The sequence below is a fragment of the Dermacentor andersoni genome, chromosome 8 (genome assembly GCF_023375885.2).
Source record: "Dermacentor andersoni chromosome 8, qqDerAnde1_hic_scaffold, whole genome shotgun sequence".
NCBI classification, from domain to species: domain Eukaryota; kingdom Metazoa; phylum Arthropoda; class Arachnida; order Ixodida; family Ixodidae; genus Dermacentor; species Dermacentor andersoni.
This window is the reverse complement of record NC_092821.1, coordinates 112,640,741-112,657,998: the sequence shown is the minus strand read 5'-3', so window position 1 is coordinate 112,657,998 and position 17,258 is coordinate 112,640,741. Positions and strand designations below refer to the sequence as shown.

Here is a 17,258-nt window from a genome sequence, read left to right as displayed (position 1 = left end):
CCTAGTAATAAACCTTCCTCGAATTACCAGGGTCCCAAGAAACTCATTCGAGGAATAAGGACTACGATTCCCGCTGTCCGTTGACTATGAATTACGCCCAACTAGTGTTAGAGCAGCTAAACTGCAGAGCGTTACGCTGATGCCACAAACGAAGCCAGCCAGTCCATTGGCTAGATCCCTATAGCAGTTATGACGAGTGTCTTTTCCTTTTTCACTCTTCGGATCTATCCACTTTTTGTTTGTGTACAGTTGGAAGTCGTGGCAAGTAAGTGAAGTTGGTAAAAAGAAGTCAGGGATGTGAAAGAGAGCGTTGTTTTAATACATACTACAACGTAATAATCACGCTTATACTACAAACGCAAAAGTTGAGGTCATTCGGTAGGTTTGCCGACTTGCAGTGAAAGACAGCGGGCTAGCCCTGACCACCTGGCATTCCTTAACGTACATTTATATCTAAGTGCACTAGCATATTTTTAAAAAAATGTATCGCCAATTAAATTCAGCCGCCGCGGCTGTGATTGAAACGATGACCTCAAGCCCAGGAGCACAACGCGAGAGCCACTACGCTACCATGCTGAATATATCGTAATATTAGGAAGGTTCGTCCTTCCTTTTTTCTCGAGTATCCAGATCATAATGAGATTTTATTTATCAGAAAATACGCTGATGGTACCGTTGGGCAAAAAAAAAAAAGAAGAGCAGGTAAATAAATGATTGACAGGGCCCGTTTGACCTCTACATCGAAGTAAGTGAAGCAATCTTTTCCACCAAGTAAACGAAATTGCAGCGCTAAAGTGCAGATGAATATTTTTAAGTACCCTTTAGTTAGGTACAACTTGGCCATAAATTAGCACATGACCGGGTAGTTGGAGAAGTATGGGAGAGGCTTTTGCCCTGCAGTGGGCGTAGCCAAGCTAATGATGATGATGACGATGAGGTACACCCTACACGAGTCCTAGTGAACGAACATGACAAACTGCTATCGTCCTACAAAAAATTACACTCTCACTTGCTTAATGTATATCGTATACTGAAAGGAGCACGTGTCAACAGCAGGGACGGCAATGTACCTCGGAAGTGCCGAGGCGAGTGGGACACAACGGTAACACGGACAATCAACCACGTGCAAGTGGGAGAGCCACGCGAGATCTGTTGAAATCTTTCGTCCGGCACGTTGGCACCCCTGCTTCGACGGGACGCTTCCGCTGTAACTTATTTGCGCGCCGATCCACAGAAGAATGTGTCGCTACGTACGGTAACCGCTCACTGCGTCGACGGCAACGCGTCGTCGACGGCGGCTTTGAAGTGTCAACCGCCTGTCACCGACAGCTGTGAAGTGCTCAGGCGCGGAAAAAGCCACGTGGGGGTGCGTTTGCTACAGCGTATACCGCTTGCGTAACCATTCCCAATGCGGCAGCTGACAGCCACGAAGCGCAGTGCCGCCAATGTAAACACCCGTGACCACGGGGAAACAACGAGAAAGCGCCAATTTACCGGAACGGTTGTAAGCGTCGGCCCTTACAGAGACGACATTATTACGCCCTACAGCAACCGTATATGTGTACAAGCCTGACAGAGGACACGACGCGACCGTATGCATAGTAATCATACTCTTAGCATCAATCATCCTCTCTTAGCATTGCTCCGTGATGCGCTGACGAGTGTCAGTCTATTGTAACTTTGTGTCGTTAGTTCATGTAACGGCACCACTCCCAAGTCATTGCTCTTGCCCGTACGTCAGAGGGTGATGAAAGCACTTGAGGCAAGAGACAATTCGGTACCGGCTGCATGGAGAATGAGCACCCATGCCTATCGCTGTGCAGCGGTTGTCAACAGTATCGTTGTTCGTCTTGGCACCATCATGTGGCCGTCACCAGCTTAGTGTCGTTTCTTTTCTGTGTGTATTGATGAAAAAATAAAAATAAAGGAGCGTTTGTTCCGCCTTCCGGCGACGGTTCGCCCTTTTCGACTTGCAATGTTATCTAATTGTGTAAGATAAGCGCGTTGTGCGACGAGAGAAAGTTGGCACTGAAATAAAACAGCAGAAAATCTACCGACGCAGGGGGCCCAGTGTTCGGCGAAAACTTGCAGTTGAAACAAAGCTCCGTGGTGTCGGAGGTACGCAAGCATGCTTCACGCAGACGCTATGAATGAGAGAGAGAGAGAGAGAGAGAGAGAGAGAGAATAAAGATTTTTATTGAGTGAATGCAGCTTTGTAGAGGCGTCCTCATTACAGAATGCCTTGAGCTCGGGCTGCGTCCTGGGCCCTCGCAATCAGCCGTTGCTGATCATCGAGGTCGGAGCTGGTCAAGGCTCTCTCCCAACGCTCGTTGGTGGGGTAAGGGTTCGGAGGATTTAATGGGGCCGCTCCGCAACCCCCTACTATGTGCCTGAGGGATCCGGGCATGTATGAGACATGACACACGGTACTGGCATGTCAGTCATGCCACTATCGTCAATTGACCACAGATGTAAGCTCAATGCTCTACGCTACACACTGTTTCGGACGGCCACGGATCCTACACTTTGCGAGTTTAAAAAAAGTGTTCTCGGTAGCTGAACTGTCTGCCTTCATGGAATGTTTTTTTTTCCTTTGGGGGGGGGGGGGGGGGGGGAACTAGTCAAGCTGTCTGTTTCAGCTTTTTTTTCCTTACCTCCCTCATCACGTTGATGGAAAAAAATAAAGGCAGTTATTATTATTATTATTATTATAATTATTATTATTATTCTTATTATGTTTCGTAATCGCCGTGATCACGTGGATCGTAGCCAAGTGTAGCTTTTCCTGGCGCCACATCAGATTTTTTTGTTTCTTCTTTGAATAACCACCTGGCGATGTTCACTTGTGATAGTGCATAAACTCGCGAGCATGCAGTAGAAGGCATTCCGGCGGCTTTATTTCATTGTGTGTCAGTTGCCTTCCACGAACTTTTCTTTTTTAGGTTACACGGCATACGGCCGCCTTTGTTGTTATAATAGGTAGAACTACGAGAAAAAAAAAGGATGTGTTGCTATTGCGCGATTACGACTTCAGAATACGAAAACTTACAATTTCATGATAATAAGTCGTGGCACAGTGGCCAGGGCGTATCTGGTAATAATTTAGGCGTTTGTATCTTTGTAGTCCAAGCGCCGTGTACCGAATTTACGTATAGGTTTGAGTAAGCTTTACTTACTGCTTGCGCTTGCGCTAATTGTGTAGCGGGTGTGGTTGAGTGCATATACACTTCGTATTCTTCACAGGCCTCCAGCGATGGCTCCGTGAGGTTTCGCGTAGGATTCGCTGTAATATCGAAACGATGTGAGGCAAAGAACATTCCCATTGCTAAAACCGGCGATTCGGTTTCTCGGTCCGACTTGAAGTGGAAACTATATGCCATTATTTTCCACGAACTGTGACGCCTTATATATAGACAAAAGTCTCACCGAGCCATATTGCAATTTCGCTGAACATCCCTCCCCTCCCGCTCGGTCGCTCCGTACTACAAAAAAAAAAAAAAACTTCATAATAGTATCAAGCATTGCCCCGATTAGTTTGGAGAAACACGGGTAACGAAACCACTGCGGTATTTTCTACCGCCATTACACGTCGCATCGTTAAAAACCCGGTCGAATGACGTCCCTGTAGATATCATGTCCGTTGAAAAGGGGACGTTTCTTTTGTGCCTTTCACAAAGTCGCTTCTTTTCACTTTTTCTACGTTTTGTTCATTCTTCATTTGTTTTTTGTTTCGTGTATCTTTTTTTTTTCTTGCGGACGAGTGCTCAAAAAGCTCGAAACTCGAATAGCTCTCCAGAGAAGTCATTTCCCACTGCGGCAGAAAAACGCCGCCATTTTGTCGTCGAAGCGAAACAGCAACGACTTCGACTTGTCAGCCGGTGGAAGGCCGATTGGGAGCAAGGCAGGCTCGTTCGCTACCGCAAAATATACTCCGACGTCGTCATAATAATCGCTGTACCAAATGGGTCGCCCTCAAGCGAGAACTCCTTCGTGCCCTGTAATTTAGGTGCTATTGAAGCTTACATAAACGTACCGTTTTTTTTTTTTTTTCAGCCGTTACAGCAAACGAGAAAAATAAAAGGAAATGATCCCCAATAGCGCATCAATGAATTACCCGTTTCCAGTCGCGTATGAATTATTTGGCGCGGCAACAAAATGCGATGCCAGCTTGGCGTCGACTGAAAGCTAGAAGTTTATCCGGAAGAGAAAGGAGACATACACCTACTTACAGCAAAAAATGATAAAATAAAAAATTTAACCATACAGAAACGCACTACGTGCACATATGGAGCCAAAATAGAATTACTATAAAAAAAGAAATACCTTGCCACTTAAATGCAGGAAGCAATCACGTTGGTCTAAACGAAGAAACCGAAACATCCAACCAAAGATGAAAATGGGCTAAGCCATGGTGTGCTGTTTAAAAAAGCCGCAGTTCTTATTTGCTGAAAAAGAACTGAGGAATGGTTCCATGCATCGTTTCTATCATTACTACTGCTTTTGTGCCTATCTGAAATCGTTATATATATTATATTGAATAGCGCTGCTCTCGCTCAATAGTATGACTGGAGGGCAATACAGGGCTACCAGGTAAATAAATGAAAAAGTAAAGAAATAAAGGCAACCCAAATTAGTTATACAATCTGATATGAAGCAAAATAGTTATAGATCGCCCCCCCCCCCCCCCAGATCATGATATATGTATAAACATATATATATGTATAAACATATATATATATATATATATATATATATATATACGGCGGTACATGAATGTTTTTTCACCCGGAGTTCCAAATAAGTGGCCACAACCTCCTCAATTTCAAATTCAAACTTATTGCCTTTCGAACGGTCGCTTTTTTCGGTTTCACATGTTGGGACTCCGCTCTGAAATGTTAATTAAAATTGTCTTTTACGAGAGGGTTTTGATTCTAAGCATATCTAAGAGTTTCCATCTTTTAATGATAAACGCCTAAATGGTCGCTTGCGCTCTGTTTCTTTTCTCTTTTTGTGCATGTGTGTGTGTGGTCCTGTTCTAAAAACGATATGCCCCCCCCCCCCCCCTGAGGTATCACCTCTCTAGCCCCTAATTCCACGTGAGTGGCACACAATACTGGCCGTGCACTCATGTATATCAAGCTAATCTTCATTACCCACCACTCCATACGTCCCGTATTTTTCTTAGACTGCGTGTCTGTCTGTTCAACTAATCAGTGGCGGCTTCGATATTTTCTATCTATCAGTTTTCTTATTCGCGAGCACCTTATTGTAGAAACATAAGGGGAACAATTGAGCAAATATTAAAATTTACTTGATGAGATAATTATGGCACTTCTCCAGCAAAACCGTGCAAAGCCCAATGCGATTGAACTTTGAGTAGCAGACAGCCTAGAAGAAACCGATAAACGTAAGAAAATACTACCACTAAAGAAACGTAGACAAACACTTTTTCAGGCTAATACCAAATGAAAGGCAGCTAAAGAGGATAATCCTGATATCCCTGAAGGGCTCATAAAAGTTTAAACTGTAAATTAAAGGAGGTAATAAGACAGGCTGTGTAAAATTACGCGTCTGAAATAGTGAAAAGCCACCATTAGATGGAGAGCAGACCTAACGAGACAATGCCGACGTAGATAGGAAAGACGGGTTCCTATACACCAAGAACTTCGCGCGCTATTTTTGCCGTGGCATCACAGCTCCGAGTTTATTGATATAAGTTTAATTATTCCTGGGCCTTTAAGGGCGAGAACCACGATTTGCATATGAGGCACGCCGTTGTGGGAGACTCTCGAATAATTTTGACCACCCTGGGATTCCTGAGCGTACACCTAAAATTTGTGCACGAGCGCTTTTTTTTTTCTTTGCGTGTTGCCCCCGTCGAGAGGCGGCCGCCGCAGCCGCGATCGAACCCTCGACCTCGTTCTCTGCAGTGCAATGCCTTAGACACTGGGCTTACTACCGCGGCAGGCGAGGTTTTTCTTCAGTGTTGACTCTTCTCTAGACTATTGTTCGTATTTGAAGAAACACACACTTGCACGCTAGAGGAGTTCAAAAGTAACATCTCCATCAAGTTCAGACAACCTTTCGCTACGCCAGGACAGCCCAGGCCGCCCGGAACTCAATTTATGTTGAGATCCACGACGTCAAAGTGATGTATTGGCGCGTAGGTAACGGCGCATAATTATAAAGAACGTTTGGGTGTTTGTTAACGTGAAGTTTACTGTCTTTCCGTGCTTCATTTGCGCAAGTGTACACATCGCTGTTAGTTATACAGCATTTAATTAGCCGCTTTACTACGTATTCGCTTCACGTAGATTCCGAAATCTGCGTTGAATTTGCATGTCTGGTGTTCTGAGGAACCGCTTTATTGTGTCCGAGCTCGAGCTGTGACGACGAAGAAGACCTGGCGCATGGTGATGATGATCTCTACAAACGAGAGAGGTTTACGCGTGATGAAGATGAAGAAGGTTGAAGTAACATATAGCGCTCACAGTATTCTTCTTCCCTACAGGAATTCGATTTCACGCCAAATCAATAAAAGTAAAGTTGGTAAAGCAACGTTTCGACATTCCAGGCAGCTTTACCTTCGCTCTTATGTGTTACTCTAATGTAAAAAGTATAAGTAAGGTTTTGCAATGAAAGGAAACCCTATACGGTGAAACGAGTTCGCGCTTTGGCAATTCCGAGTCACTCCCAAAGCACCAGGTATGCTGAAGCATAACGCGGACGCTTCTGGTGTGCAGACATGTTGCGACAAATTCCCGTAACAGGATGGTCAGGCGAAACACAAAGCGTAGGCGTTGGAAGGATCTGGTGAAGCGGCTATCACCTGTAATGAAGCTGGTTGGTTCCTGCGTTCATGCATAGATATACGAAGATAGACTTGGTTGCAAGTGGCGACTGTATCGTCGATAGTGATCTCCCACCGCCTCTCAATATAGCGATCATCTGTTGATGTGCACAAAATCTGTGCTCGAATTCACAAAGGTTTTTGTACGTAATTGCAACTAAAAAAAAAAAAATTTGTTTGTCCATCATAATGATTACCTAGGATATCTCTTTTTTTTTAAGTTTTAACGTAAGAACTTCTTTATGAATATGTGAGCGCTTACTCTATGCTAGCTTTTGAGAACTTACACAAATATTTAACGTTTACTTTTTTCCCCAAGGTATTACGCGTGATACCTGTAGTGCCGTGTCTCCTTCTGTGCCACATGCGAGGTTTATTTTCTTGGGCGTTTGTTGTGTAGTGACTGTACACATGTGCACGCATTTGCGCTTGTTGATTGAACATTCACGTGTTGCCGAACTTTCTTCTTCATGACGAAGCACATCGTAGACTGCACATGACTCGCACATTATTTTACGTCTTCCATATTGTGTTTTCTTTCATGTTTTCTTTATATATATATATATATATATATATACATATATATATATATATATATATATATATATATATATATATATATATATATATATATATATATATATATTTCATGAAGTTGAGAGTGCTACGGAAGCCCGTCTGGTGGGGATGATGCATACTTAAAAGTAAGAGGTCCGGACACTGACCCAGATTGATTACAACATATATTTACGTTACGGCTCCCCCAGGGGAACCTTGTTCACAATGAAACAAGCGGCAGAGATTGCGCGCTGTCTTATATGCGGCTCAAAATCTGACTAAGGCATCTCGCATACATGGGTGGCAGATTGCCTTCGCTGCGATTAAAAGTGTGCGCCGTGGTTTGTCTGATTAGAGACTCAGGATAAAGACGCGAAGAATGATTTCGTTCCTTGGCAATCCCGCGGGATTTCTCCCAGGTAATCGTATGTGATGTGGCTGCGCAGTGTTCGGCTAATGCACTCGACGCAGCTTGTCATTTCTGGACGTCGTTCCTGGGCTGCTTAAGTCTTGTTTTGCAGTTGCCGATTTCTCGGACGTAGAAATACCGACAGTTCGCGCACGGAATGACATACACCGCGCCTGTGAAATTGTCCTTTTCCAAAGGATCTTTCACATGCACGAGCTCGCGTCAAAGTTTCCGGTAGGGCACGTGCGCAGCCTGCACGTCATATTCAATTCAATTTAATTCAATTCACTTTATTTGAACACCACAATGTTGAGGACCGCGAACAAAAAGCCTTTTTATGGCTTGACAAGGTGCGTAGCCCTCAGGCATATGACCGTTTAAAAAACAACTTCGAAGTGGCTAACAAGAATAGAAGAATCCAACATAAATAAATAATAAAACTTATCACGTAAGCTTCGTTTTTATTTTTCCTTTGAGGAAACGTGAGGAGACCGGTGCCTTTCATAATGGCGTTTCATCATGCTCAGCTCAAAGCAAAGGTAGTCGTGTGACACGGCGTAGGCTTGATAGATGGCGCTGAGCGCGCAACCTCGCGGTTCACGGTTGCGCAATATAATGGCGAGGAGGAACGAGCGGGAGATCGGGAGGGGGGGGGGGGCATTATGGGAGCGTTTCCTCGTCTAGTTTTTGAACCGGCTACGGAGGCCCACGCTCGATGTCGCCTCCGACAGGCAACTACAGCGACAGACCCAGTGGGCAGCTCATTTTCTCGCTTCCTGGTTTGACTATAAAAGGAGTAAGATAAATGTCACGGTGACGATGAACGAGGACTATGAAGGACGCGGCATCAGTTCGTGTGAATCGCGGAGGCGATGAGAGACGGAGGGAGTGAATTGTCACCAACGCCCACGCGCGGCGTTTGAAGGATGGGAATGCGACAGCGTTGTACGGATCTGCGAACACCGACGGTTGATCGCATTGCTTCCGGAATGGCCCCGTGTTAGACACCGCGTCGAACTGATTGCCAGGACGTGGTATTTGAGACCACTGCCTCCGCATCTTTCAGTGGCAACCATGTCTTTGAGTGCGCGGGCTCCGGGATCGGCCGCGTTTAATATCGCGCGTAAATCTAGTACCAAAGCAAGCGGGATCGAATGATATGACACTAAAAATAGGGAAGCCGTACAGTAATGAAACATAGCAGGGTAGAATACAGTTACCGAGGGAGAAGAGGAAAGGGAAGCGATAAGGGAAAGGGTTGGGAGGTTAAGCCGGCTGAGCTGTACTGGGTACGTGGCACAAGGGTAAAAGAGAGAGGGTGCTAAAATATGAAAATAAGAAAGACAGAAAACTTTGCAACCAGCACGGTACCACTCGCCGAAGCGTTTATCGGTCGCTCAGTCGCAAACTGTCAAATATTATGGGGTGGGGGAGGGGGGGGGGGTGAGCTTTACTCTCGAGGAATGAATACGACCGCAGTACGCCTTTGCGACCGCCTTTGAATGCTCGATGAACGCTCTATCACTTGTTCTATCTTTTCCTTTTCCCCTTTTTCGCGCTTCGTCATCTCCTAGTGTAAGTTAACGTACCAGGTGAATCTTGGTTAACATCCCTTCATTTTCCTTTCCTTTCTCTCTCTCTCTCTCTCTCTTGAAGGAACGACGGAACCTTGAAAGGTAATTATCTGGGTTAAGTTGGAAAGGAGGGACGAAGAAACAAATAGTAGAAAACAGGCAACAGGTCTACATAATGAATAATCATGCCGTGCTGCAAAAAGAAAGTGGGTTTGGAACTGTATACGCAGGAATAAATGGCTGACGTTTATCTGAACAATACGCAATCTCGGTATTAAACATCTCGATACGCTAGGTCGTCGAGTGCGTTCCCCTTGCCATTCATTTGGAGTACCACACTAGGTTAGCCTAGCGCCTCCATCATACGGTAAATGCCTCTTCTTTACTTCAGACGAAAAATATTAGTTAGGCAACCAAAATATTTGTCACCTGCAGCTATAAATGTAACCGTAGAAACCATGCAGAACGCAAAGCGATAGAAATTTTAGTCTTCTTGGATTGTAGCGCAAAGTGACAAACGCACACAGAGTAGAAGCAGACAGGACGAGCACTCGTCCTGTTTGCTTCTAGTCTGTGTGTCTTTGTCCCTTCGTGCTACAATCCAAGAATATGTTAACGTACCAACTCGCCCCACTTTCTGTCCTATTGCAGAAATTGTAGTACCGGGTAAAGAAAAAACAAAGGAAGAGAAAAGAAACAGAGTGACAATAACGAATGCGAAAACATAAAACTCTTCCTAATCCTAACGCCCAAGTCTGTAAAGCGGGAAAACACACTAAGCCGTAGAATACCCTGGATAGGGCTCGTAATGCGCCGATAAACGTAATAAAAGAAAAGAAAAGAAAAGAAAAGAAAAGAAAAGAAATAAAGATGAAGGAAAGTAAAGAGCCTAACCCACTCAGGTTCGCATAATGCTGACGTGATGAATGCCACGGAAAGAGCTGGCGCCGCACCTATCCGGCATACGGGCTCCAAGTTCCCGCCCACGCAGTGAGACGGGAAAATCGCTGCCGGTGGGGTTGTCCCGTTCTGCACTTCCGGCAGGAAGCGGAAGAGGAAATAAAGAGGAGCAAGGAAGATAAAAGGAGAGAAAAGAAAATGTGTGTGTATCTATGAGGCTCACCCGGCCGTAGTCGTCTCAACTAAACTAACAGCGCGAGTGCCAGTCAAGGTGGGAGTCTCTGAAGGGGGGTGGGGTGGGGGACCTTACGCTTTGCCATCCGTTGCGTTGGTTACCCTTCGCCACTTCAACCAATCTCATTCAGCCGTCCGGTATACCCTCCCCCCCCCACCCCTGGCTCTATCCGATAGGTCAATTTCCATAATTACTTTGTTTTGCGCTAAACAAAGTAATCATGGATTCGCACGAACTAACCCCCCAACGCATAGGTCAACTTCCATTCGGGACTCTCAGGCTTTGCAACGTGATTTTCGTACACGTAACTTTTAAGCGACTGGAGTGGTTTGCTAAGAACTAATCGACGCAAAAGCAGCAGTTGTAGCTACAGCGCAGTTTTTTCTTTAGATAAACACAGACACACACACACACACACACACACACACACACACACACACACACACACACACACACACACACACGCACACGCACACACACACACACAAACACAAACACACACACACGCACACGCACACGCACACGCACACACACACACACACACACACACCCAATAAGACATTACCTGCAACAACAGCGCGCATAATGAGGTACTCCGTTGGGTTGTGAGCGTGGGTGTCAGTGGAGGGAAATCTGCCGAGGCGAAGACGGGTCGATGTGGGGCACCGCGATTTGATACTTGTATATATTTAGCACGCTAGATAAATGCTGCGCGCCCGAGCACAGCGCCTTTGCATACGTATCTCTGCGACGGCACCTGCTTCGCGACACAGTAACGTACTGCATTTTCTCCACGCGTAATTGGTCCCCACGCCGATGCGTCGGGGACGATGGCGATTAATTCGTTGCATTAGACGATTCGTTGTACCGGAAGCCAATGGGGGCATACGTCGTCTTTATGGCGTTGTCACCGCGCTAGAAATTATGCACGGCGGTGCGTGTCTATGGGCACAGAGGCTGCGCTGTCCGACCAGCGGTTGCGCGAGCTGGACACGTCGTGTTTTTTGGGTATGGCAATTTCTGCGCGCCACAGTGGCCGCAGGGTGGGTGTGCGGTAATTAATGGAAGTTGAATGGCCGTCCCCTTCTTCGTCTAGGCTCCGTCGCTGTACATACATCAAGATTGATATAACAGGTGTCGTGTTTTGACGTTACAATAATTTTAATTTTTTTTTTATATGGCCTGTCGCATTTAGCGAAAGACTACTTATTGAGTTGGAAAACTCGAAGAACCATGCATTGCCTGCGCCGAAAATCAGCACTCATAACTGACTACTTGACGAAATTTCGCTAATCAACTTTCGAACTATTTACTCAGGCAAACGCATTGCAAATACACGAATTGAAGCGAGTAATTTCGGAAGGCGCGTCCACTTGAAACGAATTTCGAAACTAGCACCAGCTTTGAGATAAGTGTTGTCAAAGTTGCCGTAAAAACGTATTTGTTGTTCCACTTGCTATGTTTAACAAAACGCCCCTTTAAGCACTCAAGCTGGAAAGTTAGTGCAACACCGATTCATTTCGTCGCAAACTTCGGGAACGCATTGTCTCGAAACTGATGTCATCAATATAATTCTTTCCAAATAGATATGACTTTAGATGTCACCGGCTACAATTCATATATTGCGATATGTGGCGTAAGGCAATTACTTTAAAAATTAATTAGGAAAGTTTTGTCCGCAATACAAACATTCACTTTAATAATTTAGTGGAAATTACGCTTGCCTCTGAGAGCAGTTGAGCTTAAGAAGTATAATTGTGCTACAAGTCACAGGTCATTTTTAAGAATTCTATCGCCGATAAAATAAAACCCTCCGTGTTGCATACAGGAATTTACATGCAGGAAGTACATATATACATATGACAGGAAATATGTACATCTACTGTGCACACAATAAGCATGTATACAGTGTAGAACATGTATACAAAATTAATTTAAGCTTTACTTTTGTCCGCTTTTGTGTTCTTTTTGCCGCATCTCAACAATGCTTTTTTAACGGGGTGGGTAATGCCCCACGTTCCCTTTATTTCTTTATTTTTACCGGTGACAGTTGTCACCTGAATGTCATTATTATTTCGGTAGCGTTCAGTGCAAGGCGCCCGTATTCTATTAAAAATTTCGGCATCGTAGTAAATTATAAAGCAACATATAGCATCTCTAATTAGATTGCGCGCGCTACGCGAATAGTTTTGGATAAAATCTCAAATGTGTGAGAGCAAAAGCGATTACTCTGCAATGTGCGGCGCTACATGTAATACGTAGCGGGGCCGAACTTCCCTCGTGAAATTAAATACAACTACAGCGCCGGCCGCTCTCATTATGATTTCAAAGCCGTGTGTCTTTACATTAGCCTAATAAAGGGCTAGTACTCGGAATTCACAATTAAGGCAGTTCCCCGTTACTATAACATGGATGTATACAGGAAAAGCAGGGTAGCAAACCGGACGTGCGTCTGGTTAACCTCCCTACGTTTCCCATCTTCGATCTCTCTCTCTCTCTCTCTCTCTATATATATATATATATATATATATATATGCAGGAAAAAATACTATGAGAACTAGTGTACTGCAGCGCATTCCAATATTCTAAATAGTTTCAGTTTCCAGCTATTTACCGGAAAACAATTTGCTGAAAAACAATATTTTTCGTTGCTAGCGCTCCACTTATGTATTACATGTCCCAACGCGCTTCATGAGATATTTCCTTGATTAACGGCACACAATATATGGATCATATAAAAATGTTGTATTATTCGGTATTTACACTGCTTAGGCTGGTAGCGATACGGAAATATAAATACATAGTCTTAGGGTTTAGCTTTAATTCAGCAGTCGTCGTCATACTCGCCATTGAAGCTAATGTGCTCGGGCGCGCCGCAATGCCCTCGACCGGACGAAGATATTTCACTACAATTTTCTTTTGACGAAATCTGGCAAATATTTGCTTTAGCTGTGAGTGAACATCTCGCAGTGCAGGAATATGGGAAGTAAGCCTCTGCTCTTTGACTTTTTCTGCAGTAATACATGTTTGCAGCGGAAGTACTCTACACTTCAGCATTAATTTTATTCTTGTTACTTGTCATGTACACGAAGCGTGCGACAGCTTTGAAAAACGCCGTACAAAAAGAAAAGGAAAAAAAGTGGGAGCTAGCCAAGCTTGTCTGCACTGACTAGAGCCCACTTCAACTGAAACTTTTACTTTTCTTCAACAAACAAGGTGACCCCACCTGTTAAGTTATCGCCTTCTTGTCGTTCAAAACAGATGCGCCATTCATCTTGCGCTTTCACCAAGTATCAACTGATCAACTGAATGGTAGCCCGGCATCCAAGTCACAGCCACACTACCATCGGTAGGGTGCAGATATTCTCCCGAGTCTCCTTGTACGTTGTATGGCACACTGCCTTTAATTTTTCTCTAAATTAACTAGCAAGCGATTACAGGACTTATATATGATGTCAGATGTATGCGGAACCGCATGAAACCAGTTTAATCACATTCTTGCCACCAGCTTTCGAAAAACTTAACGCTAATGCGATGTTGCAAAGCGTCTTTTTTTTTTTTTTTTGTCTCTGAAAACGAAACGTCACCACGAAGGGCGATTCGAATGTCGCGAGTTGGTATGAAAATGCAGGAGGAAGCATCGACGTGGGGCTACACTGTTAAAGAAAAGCCGTAAAATTACAGGAAATCCTACGGGACCGCAGCCGCAGGAACGCTTTACCTGCCGTGCCCTATAACGGGCTTCGACTCCGAACCCGTTTCACAAGGGAATCTTATTACGTGGTATGATAAGTAGTTATGCTTAGTGTGAAGGATGTGGTGAGTATTGTTATTGTTTGCGATTGCCAGGAAGCCCATCGCGTATCCGTTAAGCTAATGCAGCATTAGAACTCAAATGGGACTAACGTTTTGCTCGGAACTTGTTGCGCGACGGCGCCATCGCGCGGAAGAACACGGCCATGTGCAAGCAGGCCTGGTTTGTGTAGTGGTTTCGGATGTGCGAGCAGCGGCGGCTGCGTCCCTGGTGTCATCATTTCTCTCTTTTTCCGCTGCTGCAAGGTCCAGCCGTGCAGCGTCATGAATTATCCGGCTCCTGTCAAAGGATTGCACGGTAAGTTCGAACGAACTTGAATTCTTTGTCGCGTCGGAAAGCTGTTTATCTACGAATCGCTGATCCGCCGCCTGCCCGTGCGCCTGCCTTTCTTTATGACACGCTTCCTTGCTACAAGTTAATATTCTCTACTGGATGCGAGTGCGTTTGCGGCATTCAGCCGTCGCCATTCTTTCTGAGCATGCAACTGAACGGCGCAGCTTGCTCCGTCGCCCCCTGGCAATTTGACATTCGTCACCGAACCGCCGGCCGGTGCTTCCTTGTCACTTCGTCCAGCCGCTCACAGAGCCGATATGTGTGGTGGACGTGACTGTGCTGTAGCGATTTGCACGGTGTGTGTCATTGCGTGAGTTTGAATCGGCGTTGACGGCGTGCTCATGTCACCCCCCGCGTATAGCAAAGGCCTCACCAACTGCTCATAACGAGCGAAAGCGCGTCCAGGGATGCCACCCGCACCTTATACACTGGCGCATCGGCGTTCGATTACGTGCCGCTGCTCGGGACGCGTTCGACTAACGCTGGAGAAGAAATTCACGAGTCAGCTGTGGTTATCGCGGCACGATTATCTTTTCGTTTCCAACGCTGGCGGCGAACGAGGCGCTGGTAAGGCTGCGCTACGTCGACAAGAACACGACTGGTAGCCGCGCGCCAGCCGGCACGGATCAGGTGTCTTGTTTTTCTTGTTTATCTTGATATCTCTTCCCCCCCCCCCACATATGTGCCTGGAGGCGTCGTTGCCCAGAAGGCCAGGCGTAAGGGAGGAGCAACTAAGCGGCATGGCTTGCGTGCACATTATAGGGAGCACGGTTCATCTTCATGCCGTCACATGCGAGCTGTCTCAAAGAAGACCAGGTAGAGGCATTGGGTGCAGACCCCGAGCGTGACAAAGAGCTGGCTGGCTTTGGAACGAGAGCAGTACGCATGGGATCGTGGCCTAATGGTACAGAGCACGGGGCGGCAGTGCTCGAGGGCCGAGGTTCGATTAAACCGTCGGTCCCGCATTGTTAAGGCGAGAGCCCTAAGAGGAAGCTTTAGCTCGGGCCCAACTCCGATGCGGCCAATTCAAGTACATGTAAAACGCAGAAACGTTCTTATGAGATAACCCCTACACCAATTTTAATGAAATTTCTTGCATTTGAAAGAGGAACTTGAATTGTAGTGACTGTTAGAAGAGGAATTTCAGTGTATGCTATGAATTTTTGAAAAAAGCGTTTAGAGAACTCGAGAGTGTGAAAAAAAAGCAGAAGCACGAAGTTTACAAATAAGTACCTCTGCATCGACAACAGATATCGCGGTTCTGTAAACGGCATCCATTAAATCAATAAAAGCGGACAAATTCGATATGTCAATTTATAACCTACGTGAACCTACGTCAACCCTGGTCCTACTAACAAAGAAATACTTGATGCTATCACTAAACTTTCTGAAAACGTTGACCACCGTCACGTTGAGCTCAAGGCAGCTCTCGACGACTTAAAGACAAAGCAGGAGGTCTTAGTACAGACCGTCGCTAATCTATCAGTAAGATTATGCGCGGTTGAATCCTTTGTCGAATCATTCGACGGTTCTGCAGCTCTTAATGATGCACCACGTCTAATCACCGAAGCTGTCAGAATGGAAGGCCAGGCACTCAATTCTCGACTGGACGATCTTGAAGACAGGTCGAGACGAGATAACCTATTGTTCTTTGGAATACCGGACTGCCCGACTGAGACATGGGCTCAGTCAGAAGGCCTTGTTCAAGACGTTTTGTTTTGTCTCGTCACCTTAAAATACAAATTTCCGACTCGGAAGTTTCCCGAGCACACAGATTAGGATCCTACACAGATAAAAAGACTCGGCCAATTATCATCAAGTTTTCGTCGTCTAAAGTCAGGGATGCAGTCTGGGCGCAGAAATACAAGCTCAAGGGGACTGGTGTATCAGCTAGCGAAGATTATTGCAGAGCTACGCGAAACTCAAGGAGGAAACTAACAGAATTTGCAAAGGTAGCCGGGAAGACGTACTCTCTTCGCATGAATAAACTAATCATGGACAAAAAAACGTACGTGTACTGCTCAGTAAGTAACAGCGTACGCGAAATCGCTTCAGCACGATCAGTGGATACGCAACATAGCGCTGGTACTGTAACTGCACGTGCTGGCACTTCCAGTGCATCATAGCTATGCCCGCCCAGATCCTGCGCAAAAGACGCCTCTATTTTTTTTTTCAATATACGGAGTATTCTGAATAAACGCGTGGAATTGTCTTCCGCTATTGATTCCTGCTCTGCTGACATTGTTGGTCTAACGGAGACTTGGCTTTCTGCAAAAGTTAAAAATGAAGAAATTTTGGACTGTGAAAAGTGCTACAAATTTTACCGATGTGATCGTGATTACCGGTCCGGTGGTGGTGTTCTGCTGGCGGTTACCGATAGTCTTGCTTCCCATGTTATTCCAATTGTATCCTCGCTTGAGCTTGTGTGTGCGCGCGTGCTCATTGATTCTCGCGAAATAATTTTTTGTGTCTGTTATCGGCCACCAACTGCATCATTATCGTTCTGTAATGAACTGCACGATGTTGTCAATCAGCTGTTCGTCCGATACCCAAAATCGCCCCTCTTCTTACTTGGCGACTTCAAT

At 45.4% G+C, this 17,258-nt stretch overlaps 1 protein-coding gene and 1 long non-coding RNA gene across 2 annotated transcripts in view; one reads left to right on the top strand and one right to left on the bottom strand.

The window, feature by feature from the left end:
• Window positions 1-17,258, bottom strand: part of LOC126529215 (uncharacterized) — a 233,015-nt gene that overhangs the window by 25,346 nt on the left and 190,411 nt on the right. The gene's annotated exons all lie outside the window — the stretch shown is intronic.
• LOC126529216 (uncharacterized) overlaps window positions 14,508-17,258 on the top strand; it is a 530,839-nt gene continuing 528,088 nt past the window's right edge. The window contains exon 1 of the long non-coding RNA XR_011896100.1: window positions 14,508-14,637. This is a non-coding gene — a long non-coding RNA (uncharacterized lncRNA). The remainder of the gene's footprint in view (window positions 14,638-17,258) is intronic.